This window comes from Quercus lobata, chromosome 11 (genome assembly GCF_001633185.2).
Source record: "Quercus lobata isolate SW786 chromosome 11, ValleyOak3.0 Primary Assembly, whole genome shotgun sequence".
Lineage (NCBI taxonomy): Eukaryota > Viridiplantae > Streptophyta > Magnoliopsida > Fagales > Fagaceae > Quercus > Quercus lobata.
This window is the reverse complement of record NC_044914.1, coordinates 29,615,582-29,635,852: the sequence shown is the minus strand read 5'-3', so window position 1 is coordinate 29,635,852 and position 20,271 is coordinate 29,615,582. Positions and strand designations below refer to the sequence as shown.

The 20,271-nt window shown below is 35.1% G+C and overlaps 1 pseudogene; it reads right to left on the bottom strand.

The window, feature by feature from the left end:
* Positions 1-1,958: 1,958 nt before the first annotated feature.
* Positions 1,959-17,371, bottom strand: LOC115967715 (annotated as a pseudogene).
* Between the last annotated feature and the right edge of the window lie 2,900 nt (positions 17,372-20,271).

Below are 20,271 nucleotides of genomic sequence, written 5' to 3'. Positions count from 1 at the left end.
AGATCTTTTCCCCTCTCCCCACCACCAAACTATACCCCATTTACCTCTTATCTCTGGCACATGGCCCTACCATGTTCTATATTGGCTGGGTACAGGCTGGTGGTGCCTGGGCCTTGCGCGTGTTTTCCTTTCAGATATGTCCAAGAGTCTGCCTGCTACTCATGCGTCTGTCGTGATTTGGAGACTCTCCATCTGTGTTTCCTGACCCTTCATGTGGGCTTTTCTTTGATTTCCCGCTCCATTCAGGAGTTGGACTTCGTGTGATGATGGGCCTTACATTTCTTTGGCCCACTCCTGATTTTCTTTATTTCCTGCAACGCTGAACTGTTATTCCTGCCATAATAATTTAATCCTGCTGGACCTCCTTTTGGGCCAGCCGCTCATCCCTTTTCTCAGTAGCCTGTTATGGGCACTGTTTTGCTTTTACTCATGGGCTCCTATGTCCCTTTGGGCTTTCCTTTGGGCATCCACGGCCCGATTGCTTTCTTTGGGCTTCCTCGGCCTGTTTGCTAATTCCACACTCCCATGGGTTTTTTACTAACTTCATTGGGCTTCTTCGGCCCAATAACCTTATTCTTATCTTTGGGGTTCACGGGCCTGCCATAAACCCCTTACTCTCTTAGTTTGCATTGCCTTGGGCCTGCGGTGGCCCTTTCTCACTTTTCTACCTCATACTCTGCCTATGGGATGCTATTTCTTTCTTTCCTGGCTTCTTTGAGTCCGCTTGCCTCTTCAAGAACTATTTATTTATTTGTTGGGCTTGTGATCCATTATTCCTGCCGCTTGGGCCTAATGGGTTTTTTGCTATCTATTTTGTCAATTCTTTGTAGCCCTCCTTATTGGGCTTTTCTGTCTGCCTAGGCCTCTACAAATGACCCTCAATATAGAGCAACATAAATAATGAATTTTGTATGAATCCAAAACTAAAAAGATATTTATCTTTCATTATTGTTTAGTCTTGAATTACATATTTAAATGTTGGAGACCAAGACTGCAACATGGATTAACATCATTGCAATGATTCGCTATGTGAACTCGGATTGAAATCATTTAAGGCACACTTGGTACATTAAATGAAGATTATGAAAGGAATGATAATCCTTATTGTAGAGTCTATATTTTTAGATTGACAACCATAAACAAACATAACATTTTATAACATAGTTTGTCTAGTTGATTAGTGTTGAATTAAACCTTGGAACAAGACAAATCAAGTTTAGAACAATTGAAGACTCAAGAATGCAAAAAATAAAGTGCTAGAATACTGCATTTCAACTACAGGCTTGAAAGGTTGAAAGTCACTTACTTCAACCAATTGAACTGCATGTCTTGACTAATCAAGACTCGAGTAGAATGAAATTTCAACTTCTTTTTTTAGCCGTTTCATCTAGGGTTTTGATGGATCTTATGTATATATGAATACAAACCCTAGAGCATGTTCTTTAAGACACAAGAGGGTAGTGTTATGTACATAAGTTTGGAGTTTTTCCAAATCCTTTTAAAGCTACAACTAGAGACTACATGCAAACATTGGATCCAATTTTTTAGTAAAGTTGATGTAGTCAGTTAACCATAGTTGTTGATCAAATATTTTAGCAAAAATCTCGAAGTCGTGAACATTAAAGTTTGTGTGCAACAACCCATAATAGAAGAATCCGTGAATTCGAAACTTCATGCAGTCACACCAGTAAGTACTACATGAGGTAGCAGTAGATTTAAGGTTAAGTTTGTGATTAAAAGTTGATTAATCTTGTGACATCTGGGACCTAAAACCCTAACACTTATTACTAAGAATAAAATATGCTTTGACATTCCTCCAAAAGCAATAATGTAGGACACCGGAACTGCAACTAGGATTAAAATCATTGCAATGAGTCACAGCATGGACTTGGATTGAAATTATTTACGATAAACATATTAGAAAACTTCCTCCCAAAACAATACTTGAAAGGAAATAACTAGAGAGGATAGTAGTGAATCCATCTATGGAAAATGTCATAACATTCCTTGCGTTTGTACTCTGTTGGAGAGTGTCCAGCTCCCTACACAAATTTAAAAGAATTAATTTTATTTTAATTAGTTGCTTGCATAAATAAATGAAAATTTTTTGATGAAGTAAAAAATTATGGTTCTTTTTCTTGCCTTTATAGTTGCATATGTCAAGTGATATCCACTATTTGTATATTTCCTTGTGTACCTAGAGAATAATATACACATTATTAACAAAAAGAAAACAACAATAACAATAAAGCCTTAGTTGCAAATGGAAAAAAGAAAATGGAAGGAAACAAAATGCTTATGTCCGATATCATATCTTATAAACTCACCCTGCAACCTGGCCATCAACAAACCATGGTCTCCATTCAGTATCAATTGTCAAATCTAGAGAATTTATCCATTGTTCAACAGCAATATGTGTGACAGACATGTCGTGATCGCCACAGCAAGAGTAAAATTGTAGATATGAATATAATTATTAATTATCTGGCACATACAATTTAAATTGCTGTAATTTAATTATGTAACTAATTCTTATATTTCAGTTTGGTTTTATATTAGTAATAGCTTAAGTAATAATTAATACAAATAAATACTTAGTGTAGTGATCTTGTAGATTGGAACCTGAAAACCAGGATTTGCAAACCTGAATTGGTCAGATTTTTATGATAGGGAATTGCATCTTTGACATTGCAGGAGTACTCCGAGGTCAAGGTGATGTTGCATCTAAAGACTCCTTTTGACTGTTCCCTGTAGAGATAACTCACAATACAAGCAGCGTAGCGCCCATCAGCTTTTCATTGATAGTACTTAAAATATTCACAATTTCTTTTTTAATTGTTGATGGGAATGTTATTTTGTAAAAGAAAATTTGTCCTTAAACTTCTTGTTTGTCATTGTATTGAACTATCAAGAATTACTTATTTAGCACCCATTTGCTTTTCATTGATAGTATACTTAAAATATTCACAATTTCTTTTTTAATTGTTGATGTGAATGTTTATTTTGTAAAAGAAAAGATTTGTGTCCTTAAACTTGTTGTTTGTCATTGTACTGTACTATCAAGAATTACTTACCGGTCGAACATGAAGAGCATCTTGGACACTTTTATAATTTATCCATATGTCAAAGAGAATATAATCAAAATTCTGCAAAAATAAAGTGACAAATAAATAAATGAATAAAATTAGTTCCACTATTGTACAGTCTTACATTTATAACAAGTGGATGAATGAGCATTTATAAGTTATAACAAGTGCAAGACTGTTGCTTTATCTACACACACACACACACAAAAACTGTAAGAATGTGAGAGTGAGAATTTTACTTTGCACCAAAAGTCTCCGTTCCTAGACCACGGTAGGATGAAATTTCTTGAGTTTTCATTAAGAAATCCTTAAGCACCTTCTTTTGGTTTTGGTGATATGAACGCACAATTAGGACCCAAGGTATCTGCTTCATTTACTTGCTCTATGCACTAAATATTCAGATTAACGATCACTCAATATTGGTGCCCATATAATTGACCAAAATCTATGATGTTATAATAAGCATAAGTGATACTCTATCCAACCTGGGATATTGCTGCAACTGCCTTGGTGCAGTTTGCATTTGTTGAATCGATGTAATTCCCATTGCAACTAGTTTTGGCTGACTGAAATAGCACTTAACAAGAACAACTATGAAGATGATAGCCAAAATGTGAAACGTAAATGAAACCCAATTAGCTTGTTTTAGTTACTGATCAAAACTTGTCTTAACTTGTTAGCAAAAAAAAAAAAATCTGGTCTTAACTACCTTATACATTGCATCTGATATTAGAGCCATTCGGTGCGCAAATATTACTCTTGTGTTATCTAACTATGAAGCACGGGTGCGTTTCGAGACTCGGGTGCAGGACTCGGCAATTTTTGAAAAAGGTGGGTGTGGGTGCGGCGGGACTCGGCAATTAAAAAATTATTAAAAATATTTTTATTTATATTTTCTATTTATTTTTACTATTAAAATATTCTAAAAAAAACACTTTTTTTTTTTTGAGAAACTTAAAAAACACATTTGATTCACAAAACAAAGAAAGAAGAAGGCAAAAAACACAAAACAAAAAAGAAATGTCCTACCCTCTCACCTAATCATGCCATATCAGATCATGCACTGTACCCATCTCAACCAACACGTGTACATCAAGGTAAAATGACCAAAACAGCCACATGACTTTGGGTGCAACTAGGGGGTCCAATAGAATACAAAACAAAGGGCATTTTGGGGGTAATCAAAGTCTTTTTTATATTGCAGCTCTTTGTCATGGGCCAACAGAGTAGCAGTTGTGTTGTGTTGTTGTGGGCAGTGGGTTCCTGTGGTGTTGATGAAATATGGCTCTTTCTGAATTCAGTCGTGGGTTTCAAGTTTCAACTCAACGGTAAGGCTTAGGTTTCAATTTTTAGACAATTAATGCTTAGGTTTCAGGTTTTTGCTAGTGAAATGCATGATTGAAGGCCGATTTCGGCCTGTTTCGGCCGTTTCAGTCCGTTTTGGCCGTTTCGGTCGTTGGCCGATACGACCTGATATGGCCCGATTCTGGCCAAATCAGCTTGGTTAGAGAGAGGGAAAAAAAAAATGTAGCTTAGATGCGGCACCAACGCGCGGGCAACTACGTCGGGCCGCGTCGGACTTGGGTGCAGCACCCTCCCAGCCGCATCCATGATTTCTAGGTTATCTTCAAGATCTGAATTTGTATGTGGGCATCCAAGTGAGAGTCCCTTGCATTATTTTGAAGAACTTTATATTCTAATATTCATCAAAATACCAAATAAAAGGGATTTATATAAAAAAAAAAAAAAAGAAGAAAAAAAAAGAGAGTAATTCAAGTCCAATAATTTGATTGTGTACTTGGATATTCACTTGAGGCTCAATTCCTGCTTCATTGCCTGCAACACAATAAAAAAGAATCAGGTTTGAAGATTGTGATTAATATTGAGTTTACTAGAGACTTGATTCAGTGAGGTAAGCTCTATTAGATGCTTTTGATCAATATAAGTTACCATTTATAATATCTTGGTTAGAATTGGAGTGACCCCTCCTTGACATGTGTCGCTCCCAAGATAGACTGGATTGTTCACAAAATCTGAGTGTTCGATCAACCACTGTATCATGAATAAACACATCACGAGTTAATAAAAATATGCTTGCCTTCCATGGAACTAATTTTAGCAATTTGGTTTTAAAAAATTACACTTGGTTTCCACTTAATTCTAAAGGCCATAAAAAAATTTGTAGATCTAAAATTTTAAATAAAATTAACAAGTCTAAAAAAATTAGCTTAATAACAAAAATTAGCAATAGTAAAGCTAAAAAAATTAAACTCAATCAACAAATTTTATTCAAAACAAACAACCTATTCCTTTAAAAAAATTTAAACAAAATAATTTTGCTCTTACCCAGTAGCAAACACAAGCATCAAAGACACACGGCAAGTTTCCTTTTTCATAAATGATTGCATTGTAATGTGTTAAGAAGCAATAATTTGCTTATTTACTTTTTGTTTATACTTCTGCCCCCCCTAACTTGAAGTTTTGCCTCCATCTTTGCTCCTACAAACATTAGCATAGACTCAATATTAAAACACTATAGAACACTTCATTTTTCGAATCAAATTCTTGCTAAATTCATCTCAAATCCCAAGCACCAAACTTAATAGTTCTACTAAATTGCAAATTATACTCCTAAACTTTGTAATAATTTCAATTTCGCCCCTTGAATTTTCAAAATTTTGATCCACTCTCCTAAAGTTAGGTATTGTTTGGATTTGCTCTCTTCCATCGATACACTATGTCTAGCCTCTCATTAAAGGGTCATGCTAATGAGTACCCTTAGGGAAATGGTTAACAATCCATTTTAGGAAAGTTTTGACACCACTTTTATGGAAAATGAAAAAAGCTATCAAAATATTAATTGCTTTTTTTTTTTTTTTCTTTTCCCATAAAAATTTTCTTTAAATGAATTGTTAATCATTGCCCTAAGGGCATCCGTTAACATTTCCCTTCATTAAATGTCTTTGTAATTGATTTGGTTTTGCACCCTTTATGTTTGAGGCTATTTTGATTAATTTTGAACTCTAATGGATAGTTAGGCACGGTGCATTGACAGAAGTAAGTAAATCCAAACAATACCTAGCATTATGGGAGTAGATCAAAATTTTGGAACTTTATAAGGTAAAATCAAAATTACTCCAATTAAATGGTTTAGCTGGAAGAGCAAGAGCATCATCATACAATAATCGAACACTATTTAGATGAATGGTGCTAACAAAGCCATTATATCTAATTAAATGTAACAATTAGGCATTTTAATTGGCTCTCACCATCAATTACACTCACATTTCTCAAGAACTCATAGGCTTGTGCAGCTACTTTTGTGTTAGTTGCGCTCCAAGCTTTCGAGATTGTTGCATAGGAGAAGCCACCACCCAGTGGCGACACCATGTTGGTCCCAGTGTGTTCCCAAGAACACCCTGAACTGAAAAAAGAAAAAAAAAATATATATATATATAATAATTAAAATTTTTTTATTTGTTTACCCTTTTAAAAAAAAAGGAACACCCTCAAATAAACAAATATATATATATATATATATATATATATATATATTATATGTCTCCTACTTTCAAGCAGCAAAAAAAAAAAAAAAAAAAAAAATTGTAACAGAGCAAGCCCACCAGGAAAAAAAAGCCCAACATCAATCAGTAAAGCAAACCCAATCTAAAGAAAAAAAAAGGTAAAGCAAACCCAATAGATTACAGTAGCAAACCCATGGATTCTCAAAAAAAAAAAAAAAAAAAAAACCAAATCCCAATATACTAAAATCAAATTCTCAGAAACTAATAGATGGCACTTGAAAGAAAGAAAGAAACCTAACCTAAAGTCTAAAGAAAAAAACCTAACCCATAAACCTAATATACTAAGCTCCAGAACACCAGAACCAACGGATCGCTCGATCGAAGAAGGAGATCGCCAGATCAGAGAAAGGAGATCAGAGATCCCGATGGCCCTACCCCTCAGCCTAAGGCCTCCCTGTTCCCTCAACCTCAAGGTATTTCATCTCAGTCTCAGTCTCTCTCTCTTCATCTCAAACTTCTGTCTCTCAGTCTCTCTCTCTCTCTTCATCTCAGTTTCTCTTTGTTAATATTTACCCTGTTTTGTTTTTGTCTTTATCCGGTGTTGGTGTTTTTTTTTTGGCTGAATTATCCGATGTTGGTGTTGGTGTTGTTGTGATTATTAATTGTCTTTTAGTGTTGGTGGTGGTGTCTTTTGGTGAGATACAATAAATTGGCTTTATCTAATTGGCTCTAGTCTTGTGATTGGGGCCATGGGGCATTGGGGTAGGGTAGTGCAAGTGTGCTAGTGCTAGTGCAAGTGTGCAACTAATAATTAATAAATATGACTGTGTGCTATGTGCTAGTTGATTAGTTCAACTAATGGTCATAAAATATATAATGAATCACTCCTTTTTAGACTTAGACTTAAGCTATACAGCCTATATATTTTTGCCTTGCACAATTTATTGACTTTTTTTTTTTTTTTGGTTAAATAATAGTGTGATATTAGAAGTATCAACCAATCATTGTAATTAGTTGAACTAATTAATTTTGTTTGTTTGGGATATTAATTAACCAATAATTAATTGGGGAAAGCAACTAATAAACAATAATTAATAATTTAATTAACCAATACATTATAAAAGACAAATAAATTATATTATATTAGGCTAAATAATAATTAATAATTTTATAATTAATGAAACAACAATATAACAAATTATGGTTTATAAAAGACAAACAAATTAATGAAACAACTAAACAACAATACATTTGGGAAAAATTCCTAGAGCCCCCACTAGAAAAAATTATGCTTCTTAAGGAACACTCTGAGAAAAATTCTTGGAGTTGCCACTGCCACCACCCATAGGCGCATCTAAAAATAACACATTGGTTGTCTGCAAAAGCATTATGATTATCACTTTAAGCAAGATTCGAAGGAAAATGTGTCTAGAATAATGGAAATTAATGAGAAATCATAGAAGTACTAAATTGTGTACCTTTGTCCATGTGTTTGGTTCATAAATCAGTGTTGGTAATGCGCCTACGAGTGAACATGGAATTTGAATGAAAATTTTCTAGAATATCATTGAAAATAGACAATAAAATTGGGGGAAAAAATAGAAAAATTACATTTAGGTAAAATACTAATAAATAAATATATATATATATATATATATATATATATATATATTTTGAAACTATTGTATACAAGTTTTAATAATTTATATCTGCTTATAGTGTCATGAAAGCTCTCTTTTGTTAGTTGGAATTGAAAATCTGAAGTATGTTAAAAAATTAATAGAATATGCCTTTTTGAAGAGAGAGAGGTATTGGTCAATCCTTTGTCAAAGTTTGCTAAACTTTGTCAACTTGTTTTGCCTTCTAGGGCTTGGCAGCAATTTGATACTAATGCTTATCCCTCCATTTGATTATGGCAAAAAGTTTTATATTACTTTCAAAACAAAAGATCGCGCATGTTACTTGAGAAAAGAAATGTGATTTAAGGTGTTTTAACCTAGCTCCTGGGTTACATAAAATAACTTTGAAAATTTTTGGCAGCATTTAAATGGGGTGACGAAAACAGCACAATTTATCGGGACGCCAAAAGTCATTAAATGAGATATGAAGTTCAAGATTTATTCGTGGATTCCATTTAGTTCAACTCGTAAAGTTTTTGATCTTGAATAAGAGATCCGGAGCGCCTACACCAATAACTGATTGACATCTTGGTATAATGATAAAATACTATCATCAAAAGTGAACACCATATAACTCTCTTAAAAAAAAAAGGTTAAAGACCTATGACCTATCAATCATTTAGCTATTATCATTTATCACCAAAAAATTTAGAATAAAATTAAATATTATATAAGTTCGTGAGAAAATCATATTTTTATTAGGGTAAGACTTAGGTACAGTATTTAGATGCTATTCCTTAAATTTCTCTCTTAAGATTCTACCATGTGGATTTTTTCTCATGAAATGGAAGTGTGTTTTTTAGTTAAATAACCATATGACTGAATCTTAAAAGGGAAACCTAATGAACAACACCTAAGGTACTATACCTAAATTTTGTCATTTTTATTATATAAAATATAATAAAAATTCTATCTTAAACGTTGTTTTGATAAATGGAATTTGTTTTTTCAATTTTTATTATCCCCACTCCTTTTTTCTTTTTTCTTTTTTTCTTTCTCCTTATGTCATGAGAGGCGGGCACTCTAAGTCAAGGGAGTTAATAGCATTCCGGAAGCCATTTTAGTTTAGTCAGAGAAACGAAATATTTCAACACCAGTTAATACCGATATATTATTTCGGGATTATCGCTATTTATATTTTTATATATATATACACACACATGTTGGTAAAAGTCAAAACCCACACAATTTATTAAATATTTTCATAGATTTATAAAATATTTTTATTCTTAAGTTTTAGTTAAAAAGTTAATTTTTTAAAATTCATTATACATTTATATTAATAATACAAACCTTTTTTAGATGACACATTGTAGTAGATTTTATTTATTTATTATTACTAAAATTATAAATCCATTAGACATTAATATTATTTTGGTGTACTCTGGTACGTGTACCATAGTTGAAGGTTTTTTTTTTTTTTTTTTTTTTTTTTTTTTTTAAAGGGTAAAGTTTGAATTGATCTTCACGTTAGTGGGTGTCAGACACACAAAGCAATAAAGCAAAATATAAAATTATTTTATTCAAAATTTGAAGTTGGAACTTGAAACTTTGGAAGAAGTAATGTTGGGTCAAGCATAGAGGACAAAACCAAAATAAACTTAAAAGCCAAGCTTGAACAAAACTAAAGAAAGAGGTTTTTGGCCTTCTGGGTCTTATCAAAGAAGAAGAGGGAGGAGATCGGCAACATGGGAGTCCAATAGGGAAAATATCGGCCATATTTGCTGGTGATAAGGGTAATTCTTGAGGTCTAGGTGATGGACCTATTGTATCTGACGACTTTGCTAACGCACCTGTAAATGATTCCATAATGCTGACGGTCCATCCCAAGGATGACGAGTACGCTTCAAGATCATCTATGCATAGACGAGACGACCAGAAAGCATAGACAGAATGAGAAGTTGACGAGTCCAGCATGTCTTTTACTTGGGTTCCATGTATGAGTATACCTTGCGCCCCACGATAAATCCTAATCAAGAACACTCCTATAAGGAAAGGATTCCGCAAAATACACGAATTAAAGAGAATGTCTCCCACAAGGAAACATCTTCTTAGCCAAGGAACGAGTGTCAACCCTAGGCTACTATAAAAACCCCAAAACCCTCACAAACCAAGGTACGCATAATTTTCCCCAACTCTGGCAAACTAGAGTTGCAAAAGTTCTCTAACTTGACATTCGAAGGGTATTTGGCCGATATCACACCAGTGCTTTCTATAAGGTCTTCTCTTTTTTTTGTGTTGCTTAGGTGTCGTTTCGAGCACACGAGGACCGTGTGATTCACTGGTGGTTTTTGGCTTCATCAGCCGGCCAGTATGGTATGGTATTGAATTCCTTGCTCTAAGTCCCCCCCCCCCCCAAAAAAATAAGGGTCGCCATAGTTGCCAAATCCCAAGAATTTCTAAAAAGGTTTCATTATATACATTTTTATAATTTCAATAATCTACAATAAATTTTTGTTTTAATGAGTAATAAATTAATTTTAGGTCTTCTAAGTTGGTTGCACTACTTGTCTTAAAGTATGTATTTTAAGCTATTTTATCATGTGACTCATTTTAAGTATATTAAAATCATTAACATAATTTACTCCAAGGAACTAAATTATCAAAAATTCCAAGAAATTCAAAGATAATTTCACTAATTTATTTCACATTATTTTATAATCTTTAATAATATATATTTATTACACTTTCCTTATCATGTGTGATTTCTTCAAGAATCTTTCTGGATTCTTGGCACATGTAATTTACTGAAAATTCACTCACTAGTCAGTGTAGTCAATACACTAAAGTATGAAATTAGTGTAAGGTTATTTAGATGCAAAGAGAAAAGGAAGAAGAAAGTCATACCAATCTGGTACAAAAATCCATTCAAACCAAAACAACCAGGGCCTCCGTTGATGTAGAGCAAGAGAGGATTAGTTCCCAGGTTCCCTTCCGATTTGACAAAATAGTAGAAGAATTCCCCTTCACCAACACTAATGTATCTATGATAGGCCAAGAATGTATTGACCCCTTTGGTAACTTAATCAAATTAATTAGCCAAGTGAAATTAATTAGATTCAATTACATGCAATAAGCATGGTAGCAAAAACAAATCACCAACTAAGTTATATGCAGTGGAAAATAAATTTGACACAAGTGATTTGTTTATGAATGGAGAAAACCACCAAAGTAAAACTCAACTAGGTGAATTTAAGGTCACCACTCCTGAGAATCCACTATTATCAAAACAAACGGTTACAAGTAAAAGGAATCCCGGTACTTAATACCAACCTACTGTTGAACCTTACCCCAATACTCAATTGGATTTGTAATGTAGCGGCAATCTTTCCTTTTAATGCATGGCTCCTAGTACGTGACTAACCAATAATGCAAGGATTCCAATAACATACCAATTTGAGGAAATATTGGCTACAAAGTTTTTTAGTTCATCCAACAATGAAGATCAAGAAGCTCCTTGGTTACAAAACCCTTGGCTCAAAGACGCAATAGCTTCTATAAAGAGAAAGATGAACTAGGGCTAATTTTCTCTGGTCACAATATGCATGTATAATCACTTTGCATCAAGTTGCATTACCTTGCATCCCTTTGACGGCCCTTAAAATAATCCTTATATATGTCTAGGGTTATGAGAAAAGAAACCCTACACAAATACACATGGATATGTGTGAAATCAGATCTGGAAATCTGAATTTCGTAATTCTTGATAAATATAGCTTCTGTCGAGTTGCTGTCGAGCATCAGCATTAAACCATGGTAGATATGATATGTCGAGCTATTTGTTGAGCTTTAATGAACAGTTCTTCTTCACTTGTTTCTAAGAAAAATTTTCATGGCTTCATTACTAAACTTGAACTCTTGTTTCTTGACGTACTAAACCCATCCTAGATCTATCCAATTACAAGTAAAGTGCGTTTTGTCAAAAGATTAGCCAATTTACATAACATATGTTTCTAACAAGTCTCACATATGTCCTAACAATCTCCCCCTTTGGCAATTTATGACAAAATCTCCACAACCAAATGAATTATGAGAGAAGTCTTAAAGCACTAAACTCATAACCACTTGTTGAATACAATAAAATCTAACCCTAACACAAACTCTTGAAAAACTTTGCAAGAAGAGAGTTCATGGCATGGTAGATTTTCACAACCTGTCTTTCTGAAACACTTTAAACAAAACTCATCAAGGTATCTTAGTGTGAAACAGAAATAAAGAATTGCATACATAAAGAAACATGTGTATAAAGATAGAAAAGAAACAACACATAAAGAGATAAGTAAGAAACAACATACATCATCATATATATATATCATATATGAAAATAAATACAATGTATGTCATAAAAAATGGTCACAAGACCGGTGTACAAAAGGATAATGTAACTAAAGAGAAAGAAAAGAAAAGTACATAAAATCCTCACTACATCCCTCAAAAAAAAAAAAAAAAAAAAAAAAAAAAAACAAAACAAAACAAAACAAAATTAGACACTCCCCTTAATAAAAAATGACATATACGAACTCTCCCCTTAACAACAAGACTACTCTCATCATCCAAAACTTCTCCCCCTTTTTGTCATTATTGACAGAGGGTAAGTCACTGAGAGGTTATCATCTCCTTATCACTGGAAGAACTAGCATCCTCATCCTCATCATCATCATCAGCACCATCATCACCATCCTCGTCTGCTGAAGCCTCGAGAGAAAGAGAGGGAGAAATGGCAAAACCACCAGAGGCAAGCCTGTCGTCATGCAATACGACCAACACGGGTGTTCACTTGAGACAACTCATCACTAAGAGTGGCATGGCGAGCATCCATTCTCTTAAGCTATGCCATGATGGCCTCGAAAGTCACACCACCACTCGAAGAAGAAGGACTGGAGGTGGAAGGAATGGTGGAGGCTGGAGGATAAGTTGTCTTTGTCCTTGGCCGCTTCTTGATAGTGTAGTAGGGAGAATCAAGAATAGAGATTAAAAAAAAAAGGCAAAAAATCCGTGTGATAGTCGAAGGAAAAATGAGCTTATCACAGGTCACCATATCTTGATAAACATCATTGATGGAAGTGATGAAGTAAGTGGGGAAGTCAATAGAAAGATCCTCTAAGAGGGACAACAAAAATCGAGCATGAGGCTCTGTGATAGAGTTATAGTGAGACAATGGAGTAAGAACAAATGTCATCACCATATTAAGGAATCTTGGACCTTTTGCAAAGCCTGAGCATGGGGTTTTTTGATGCTCACCCTATACAGAAGGTGTCTCACAGAAATGAGACAGAAGCTTGTCTTTGGACATAATCCTCAGACCCTGACAACCGGGGTAATCAGGATGCGATACCCTCGGGACATGTAGTATCTCAGATATAAGATCTAGAGTGACTACGATATGTGTACCTCTGAATGTCGTGGCAAACTGAGGTACAGAGGTATCGATACCATGTATATTGGAGTAAAACTCCTATATAAACATGATAGAGCACCTCAAGGGTATCTCACAAAGAGATTCCCATCCCCGAGTCCGAATGACACCGGGTAGAGAAGTGTGGGAAAAGTCCGACAGAATGACATGGCTCTCCAGATGAACGCCACGTCTCTAAAAGTTCTCAAGGAAGTCCTACTAGGCCTTCCCATCACGAAACCGAATGTGAAGAGGGGGTGTAGGATCAGAAGAAGAAGACCCAAAACTAGGAGGGTTTCGAGCCGGAGTAGATTTGCACTTAGGTGCCATGTGCAATCTATTTGAGAGAGAAAGAGGGAGAAAGAGAGAAAACACATCACCAACATAAAAAAGAAAGAAAGAAAAGAGAGAATACATATGCATGAACATGTGACGTGTAAAAATAAATACATTATGGATAAACCCAATCCAAACCTACCAACGCACATTTCAACATAATCAAACACACATCTAAATTCATGAAACATTGTTAAAATGCAAATGAAATGCAATGCATGATCATATATCATTAAATACACAAAGCCCAACCCAAAAATTTCAAGAAAAACTCAAAAACCCCAAAAATTTTCAAAAACCACAAAAACCTAGGTCTAAAATGCATGAATGCATGAAAATGAGGGTTTAAGAACACTTACCAAAGGATTAAGGCTTGATCTAGGCCGAAAAACATGTGGGTAGAGAGATAGGATTGAAAGAGAAGTGTTTGGAGTGAGAGAGAAGGATCTTCTATCGAGAGAGAAGTGAGAAAAAGAAAACCGGATTGCGCCTCAGCTATATATAGAAAAATGCACGTCAATGGATTGAGGAGCTATTGAGATCTGTCAAGCACTAAATCTCGATAGATATGAAATTGTTGAGGTGCTGTCGAGGATCTGTCAACGGCAAAAGTACCTTAATGGATTGAAAAGTTGTCGAGAATCTATTGGCCAAACAAAAATTTTCTCGATGGATTGAGATGCTATTGAAAGAAATTCCAGAAAGCTCGATGGATCAAAATTGTGCTAACTTCTGTTGACAAAGGAAGTCCAAAGGGCTCGATAGATAAGAATCTATCGAGGATCTGCCGAGAAGCTGTCGAGATTGAAGAAAATGAGTTTTTCAAAGAGTGGAAAAACACATAGAAATGAATGCAACAAGCAAACTACTCAACCATAGATCCAATCAACATGTTAAGCTCTCTCAAAAACATCTCTTAACAAAAAAATGTAAAGCATTCATGATCCAAAACACACACATACATTAAACAAGTTTGACCAATTTATATTGCAAAAAAAAAAGTTGTGACAATTTAGTGATTATACATTAACATATGTATTCCTTGTGATGGCCAAATCACATTGTACCTGCACATATATCAAAAGTAGCAAAAAATTTACATGTTGTGTGTGAAAACATAGTAAGAGTGCATAAGTGTCTCATATTATGACGATTTGAGATATGAGAAAAACACATACACTCACACATAATCATAACTACTTGATAGGAATTATCACCTTCGGAGTACATCCTATAACTCCCACATCTCCTAGAAACACGCTTGCAACCATATTTAAAAGCATTTTGATTCTTTTTGCTTTTGATTTCTTTGCATATTCTTTTTCTTTTTGAGCATATCATGCATGGGCATATAAGAGAGAGAAAAGAAATACCAAATTATGTTAAGCCATAAACATCACAATTTTACTATGTCGAAACACACAGATGTTATACATGATTGACGGGATTCAGTGGTGAGATGGTTATTTATGCATTTCTCTTAGGAATTTTTAGTCCTTCCTATTAAAAAGAGTGATATAAGTGTTAAGTATAAGAGATTACTTAATTGTACTCGTCACAAACACGAGCCATAAAAGCTCACTTGCTTAGTTGTGCATTTAGATGCTCATCTAAGCTACAAAAGATACAAGGTTTTGAAAACTTTGTTTCGATGGTCATCCAAGGTACACAAGTACCAATGAACACAAAAACACACAATGTTTTTGTATTTTTTTGGTTTTTCAATTTTCATTTTTTTTTATGAAAAAAAAAATAAAGCAAAATTAAAAACAAACAAACAAAAACATGTTAAACACAACAAAGTATAAAACTAGGCTGACTCAAAACAAGAAAGCAAAACTTGTTGGACCGTGAGCTGTGTCATTCCACCTCAAAACCAATTGATGATGAGTAAGACACACTTAAATCTTTTATGGCATTCGACATCACACCACGCTGGCCTATATTTAGAGTGATTGTAGAGAGTCAATTGTGGCCCCTTAATAATCTCTTCCGCACAATGACACTCTTGTGACTCGTACTCGTGACATTGGCTCTGATACCACTTCATAGGTTAAGAATGTATGGACCCCTTTAATAACTTAATCAAACTAATTAGCCAAGTGAAATTAATTAGATTTAATTACATGCAATAAGCATGGTAGTACAAACAAATCACCAGCTAAGTTAAATGTAGTGGAAAATAAATTTAACACAGGTGATTTGTTTACTAATGAGGAAAACCACCGAGGCGAAACCTCACCGAGTGAATTTAAGGTCACCACTCCTGAGAATCTACTATTATTAAAACAAGCAGCTACAATTAAAAGGAATACTAGTACCTAATACCAACCTACAGTTGAACTCTTATCCCAATACTCAGTTGGACTTGTAATGTAGTAGCAACCTCTCCTTTCAATGCACGACTCCTAGTACGTGACTAACTAATGATGCACAGATCCCAGTATATGACTAACACAATAACTTGAGGAAAATGTTGACTGCAAAGTTCTTTAATTCATCTAACAATGAAGATTAAAAGGCTCATTGGTTACAAAACCCTTGGCGCAAAGACGCAGTAGCTTCTATAGAGAGAAAGATTAATTAGGGCTAATTGTCTCCGGTCACAATATGTATGTATAATCACTTTGCATCACCTTGCATCCCTTTGACGGCCCTTAAAAAAATCCTTATATATGTCTAGGGTTGTGAGAAAAGAAACCCTGCACAAATACACATGGATATGCGTGAAATCAGATTTGGAAATCTGAATTTCATAATTCTCGATAGATACAGCTTCTGTTGAGCTACTGCCGAGCATCAGCATTAACCTCGATAGATATGATCTGTCGAGCTATCTGTCGAGTTGTTGTCAAGCATCAACATTAAACCTCGACAGATATGATCTGTCGAGCTATCTGTCTAGTTTTAATAAAAAAACACTTTTTCACTTGTTTCTTGGACAAATTTGCATGGTTTCAATACTAAACTTGAACTCTTGTTTCTTGAAATACTAAATCCATCCTATATTTACCCAATTACAAGTAAAGTGTGTTTTGTCAAAGAATTAGCCAATTTACATAACATATGTTTCTTACAAGTCTCACATATGTCCTAATAATCAATATACAAATTCCCATCAACACCATCACCAATCAATTAACCTGTTCTCTATAAAATCTTTAGAAAATAAATTAAGATATATAGTCTTTACTGTAGAAACTAATAGCGCATGCCCAATTTCGAGTTTAAAGGGCAATTCACCAGGGAACCCAAGAAGAGTCTTGACAATCCAGTGTGAGACTGCCTAGTCCCTGATACAAGTAGTAGAAGCAGCAAATACAAGCATACTGAACTTGATTTGGAAGACATTAATTTAAAGGTGCTTACGGTTTGGTTATTAATTAGCCCCTAAAATATTTACCAATGTTACTAGGTTTCAAACTTACTAGTTAAGCTATGCGCATGCAGTTAGTTGTTTGATACTAAAATGTAGGTATAGAAGGTTAGGTGAATGATCAAACCCAACAAAAAATGTCTTAATTTATAGATTAAGACATTTATAGAACATGTCATAACATTCCTTGCGCTTGTACTGTGTTGGTGAGTGTCCAGCACCCTACAAAAATTTAAAAGAATTCACGTAATTTAATTTTCTTTAATTAATTTCTTGCAACAATAAGCCTACGTTTGGATAGAGCTGAAAAGTGTTTTCAGTTGCGTTGTGCGTTTTTTAGTGGGTCCTGTGCACTAAGCACGGGACCCACAAGTACTTTATTCAGCAAAAAAACTTTAAAATTGGATCCCATAGTACTATTCACACATTTAAAAATTATTTTGCTACAGTGTTTTCAGTTTTCAGTAATAAGCGGTATCCAAACAGACACTAAATCATTTTTTTTTTTTTTTTTTGATGAAGTGAAAAATAAAGATTCTTTTTCTTGCCTTCACAGTTGCGTATGTCAAGCAGTATCCGTGATTTGTATATTTCCTTGTGTACCTAGAGAATAACATGCACATTATTAGCTATAAGGAAACAACAACTATAATAAACCCTTAGTTACGAGGGAATAAAAATGAAAGGAAACAAAATGCTTATGATAAATATCATATCTTAAAAACTCACCCTGCAACCTGACCATCAACAAACCATGGTCAGCAGTCTGTATCAATTGTCAGGTCTAGAGAATTTATCCATTGTTCAATAGCAAAATGTGGGACAGTCATGTCATGATCGCCACTGCAGGAGAGAGTAAAATTTGTAATAAAAAATCTAAGTAATTATCTAGTACAGAATTCTGCTGTAAATATGTGGCCTATATATTCCCATATTTGAGTATGGTTTATATCAGTAATAGTGTAATTAATAATTGATACAAATAAATACTTAGTGCAGTGATCTTGCAGATTGGTACCTGAAAACCAAGATTTGCAAGCCTGAGCTGGTCAAATTTTTATAATAGGGAAACGCATCTTTGACATTGTAGGTGTACTCCGAGATCAAGGTGATGTTGCATCTAAATACTTCTTTGACTGTTCCCAATTGAGAAAACCCACAATACAATCAGCCTCGCCCCCATTAGCTTTTCATTGATGGTACTTAAAATATTCACAATTTCTTTTTTTAATTGTTGATGTAAATGTTACTTTGTAAAAGGAAAATTGAGTCCTTTAGTTGCACTATTGTAGTCAATAACAACAATTGCATGAATGAGCATTTAAGTTAGAGAGAGAGAGAGAGATTTACTTGGCTTCAAAAGTCTCCATTATTCCTAGACCATGGTAGAATGAAATTTCTTGAGTTTTCATTAAGAAATAAGAAGTCCTTGAGCAACTTCTTCTTTTGCTTTTGGTGATATGAAGGCTGATGACGTTGAAAATTGTCACCAATGAGTCACACCGTACTCGCGACTCAAATCGAACCTGCACACCAAGAACGAACGGAAGAAGACCTTTAGAGAGCACCGGTATGGTGCCGGCCTAACACTCTCCGAAGGTCAAGTCAGAAGTCGTCGTTTCCCTTTTTAGAGCGCAAGAGAGGGTCAATTAATCTTACCTTGATTTCCGAGAATGTCAGTCCTTTTATAGTGGTGGAGAGGTGGCTTTTCTTCTTGACCTCCAGATCTTTCCAATGTGGGACTATGATACCAATTCTCCAAAATGTGATGAACAACGATTTCCCTTTTTGGATCTTAGTGTTTTTCTGGGCGATAGAAATTTCGGATCATGGGCCCATACTGCGTCTGTCAGCGATGGGCTTTCACAGCGCATGGGACTATCTTCACACAGGTCCAACAGTCCCAATCCGTCAGGCCCATTAAGGTAGGCCCAACAGGCTCTATATTTTATCATCTTCAGTTGCCCCCTTCACCCCAATGATCCGTCTGTTTTTTGGTTCAAAGGATCAATGGGGTGACGATCCTAACGTAGGGGCATGACGGGTATTTGTATGACGGAAAGGTATCCGTGAGACCAAGAAAAATTTAACTGATTGACGGATTTATGGAATATAGTATGACGGTTCCAGGCAGATCAACCCGTCAAAAGAAGATTCATCAAGTTGACGGTTACATGAAGGGTACAATTAGTTGATGTGCCCTGACAGGTTGTCAACATTTATTGATCCTGCCACGTGTCAATCTCTGAGTGGCCGTTGTATAGGATCGAAGCGTCGCTTCGTCTTCCGTGCATCTCCTATATATATATATATAAGGCGCCTCACTCCCATTTGCACATTTTTAACAAGAAATCGACTGTCAGAGCGAAGCCGTCGACCTTGTCAGAGTACTCCGTCGAGGACGTGAATCTACCGATTACAACAACCGTCACCCCTAATCCGCCAAGTGTGGTAAGTACTTCAATACATAACCAAGTTACATTTCCGTCCATGCATTGTTGTTAGGCTTACTATACCCGTCAATGATTTCAAACCCGTCAGTCTTAGGTTTTATCGTCAATTGTAGGAAATGTCTAGTGCGTCAAGTAACCAGTCGGTGGTTCGTGACGGGACGGAATACGAGAATGTATACCCGTCCGGTCATAAAGACCAAGAGAGCCCCGGCGAAGATAGGAGTCCGTCCGCCTCCTCTTCGTCCTCTACAAATGAGGATGTGGAGATAGTTGAAATAGATGGTTCTGATGACGACGGGAATCAAGCACTGGAGTCCGTTGTAGGTGCTGATGGACTGCGGAAGTTCATCATGTTGCCAGAGTGGACAGTGCATAAGTTCACATCCGTCATCAGGGAGAAACATTTCAGCACTTTTAGAATT